Raw genomic sequence first — 2,953 nt, 5'->3', positions numbered from 1 at the left:
TGAGGACGTGATGTCTGATGTTGGTTTCATGGAATTGTTTATATTTGATAACTGAGTATGAGTCAGTTGGGGCATGTCTTAATGGCTCATTGGTTTTATTGATTTTCTTAGAGGCTTGTCAGACTAGTATAGATGTTGGGGGTTGACTAATAAGTTGTATTTTGTTATCTTTCTGAAATTCTTTTAGTCTTGGATGATGATTACTTTATTGATATTTGAGGGTTATTTTGTGGAAACCCTGTTGATTTATGTTGAACTGAATGAAAATGGCTCAAAGGGTTAGCTTGGGGCTACTCATAGCCTTAAGTACCATGTGATGCTCCGAGACCTATTTTTTGGGGTGTTACAAACTTGGTATTAAAGTCAGGTTTTAAGGTGTCCTAGGGAGTCTGACAAGCCGCATTAAGTAGAGTCTTGATCATTGGTGTGTAGCGCGCCACATCTATAACCAAGAGGCTACAAGATGTTTTAGTAAAAAGTGTGATTCTTTCTTTCAAAAGTCTATCGTGCTTAAAGCATCTCTCTCTGCTATTGATTGAGCTCTCCTCTTTCAGAAATATGCCTCAACGTCGAGCGAGAAGAAACAATGATGGTCAGAAACCTTAACCCACTGACCCATTGAATGAAAATATGTCTCATGCTGAATTTCAGGCAGCCTTTTAGGCGTTGGCCCAACCTGTTATCGCAAATATTCAGGCCAATCCGGCCCCAGCTCTACAGCAGCAGGGAGGTGATTCAGATGCTGCCAGGATCTATGACTTCATGCAGATGAATCTATCGGAATTCTATAGGTCCAAGTCTGATGAGGATCCACGATTGTTTTTAGAAGAGGTGCGGAAGATTACTCAGGTGATGGATGTATCTGAGGAACATAGTGTGGATTTGGCTGCATATAGGTTGAAAGACCTTTCTAATGAATGGGTTGTTGCTTGGAGGAAAGTTAGAGGTAAGAGAGTTGTCCCTACAACTTGGCAAGAGTTCTAGGATGCATTCCTAGATAAGTTTTTCCCTTTGGAGATGAGGGAGGCGAAGGTGGAAGAGTTTATGAACCTGCGACAAGGCTCTATGACTATTAGGGAGTACTGTCTAAAGTTCAATTAGTTGTCCAAGTATGCTCCTAACTTAGTGGCTGATAATCAGGCTAGTATGAGTAAGTTTGTGATTGGAGTGTCTAGTTATGTGGTTAAGGAGTATAGGTCTGCTATACTGAATAGTGAGATAAATCTTTCTAGGCTGATGACTCATGCCCAACAGATTGAGGCAAACAAGATTAAGGAGAGAGATAGAATGAGAGGGAATAAGAGAGTTAGGTCCGAGTAGCACGGACAGGGTCAAACTAGATCACAGGGAGGGAGTCTTCCTCAGTATCAGGATTGTTCATCTATGCCAGCACTGCCATCTGCTAGTGCTCCCGTGCCTCGAGGTAGGCAGGAGCAAAGTAGCAGGTCATATGCATCCAGGTCCCAGTACAGTACTGGTAGTAAGCCAAATTATCCCCTGTGTCCTAAGTGTGGTAGGGCTCATTCAGGTGAGTGTTGGGGTGAGAAAAGAGGTTGTTTCCGGTGTGGTGACATAGGTCATAGAGTTAGAGATTGTCCACAGGATGGACAAAAGCGTCGTGACAATCGCCCTTAGACCCAGCCTCAGACTGTTAGTGCTCCAGTTCCAGCGACTCACCCAGCCCCAGCTCAGGGTGCCTCTTCTAGCAATGCTGGCGGGCAGCGCCAAAATAGATTCTATGCTTTACCATCCCGCCAGGAACAGGAGGACTCTCCCGATGTTGTTACTGGTATGCTTCGTATATTTCAATTTGATGTGTATGCTTTGTTGGTTCCTGGATCCAGTTTCTCATATGTTACACCTTTGATTGCTGTGAATTTTGAAATAAGTCCTGAGCTGTTCCTGAGCCTATCCTAGTTTCTACCCCAGTGGGTGATTCGATTGTTGCCCAGAAAGTGTATAAAAAGTATCCTGTTACCGTTCTTCATAGAGTCTTGTTGGCTGATCTAATTGAGTTAAACATGGTAGATTTTGATGTGATTCTGGGTATGGACTGGCTGTATTCTTCTTATGCCTCTATTGATTGTCGAACCCGAGTAGTCAAGTTTCAGTTTTCGGGTGCATCCGTGTTTGAGTGGTCTAGGAATTTTGTGTCACCCCATAGTCATTTTATATCTTACCTCAAAGCTAGAAAGCTTATTGTCAAGGGATGTATTTACCATTTGGTTAGAGTCAAAGACACTAAGTCTGAGACTCTAACTCTCCAGTCTGTTAACGTCGTCAATGAGTTTTCTAATGTCTTTCCGAATGATCTCCCAGGGATACCTCCTAATAGAGAGATAGAGTTCGGGATTGATCTTCTTCCCGATACTCAACCCATTTCTATTTCTCCTTACCGTATGGCCCTTGCAGAACTTAAGAAGTCGAAAGAGCAACTCAAAGATCTACTAGATAAGGGTTTCATAAGGCCCAGTATTTCTCCTTGGGGTGCTCCTATGTGGTTTGTGAGAAAGAAAAATGGCTCTTTGCGTATATGCATTGATTACCACAAACTGAATAAAGTCACCATAAAAAATAAGTACCCCCTTTTGAGAATAGATGATTTGTTTGACCAATTGCAAGGTGCAAGTTATTTCTCAAAGATAGACCTTCGTTTAGGCTATCATCAACTCAAAGTTAGGGAGTGTGACATCTCGAAAACCACTTTTTGAACTCATTATGGCCATTTTGAGTTTCTTGTTATGTCTTTTAGGTTAACTAATGCTCCAGTAGCTTTCATGACCTCATGAATAGAGTGTTCAGACCATATCTGGATATGTTTGTCATAGTGTTCATCGATGATATACTGGTGTACTCCCGTAGTGAGGATGAACATTCTGATCATCTCCGAACTGTCTTGCAAACCCTTAGAGATCACAAGTTGTTTGCCAAGTTCAGTAAGTGTGAGTTTTGG

Source organism: Capsicum annuum, chromosome 6, assembly GCF_002878395.1.
Source record: "Capsicum annuum cultivar UCD-10X-F1 chromosome 6, UCD10Xv1.1, whole genome shotgun sequence".
Taxonomy (NCBI): Eukaryota; Viridiplantae; Streptophyta; class Magnoliopsida; order Solanales; family Solanaceae; genus Capsicum; species Capsicum annuum.
Note: the sequence above shows the minus strand (reverse complement) of the source record.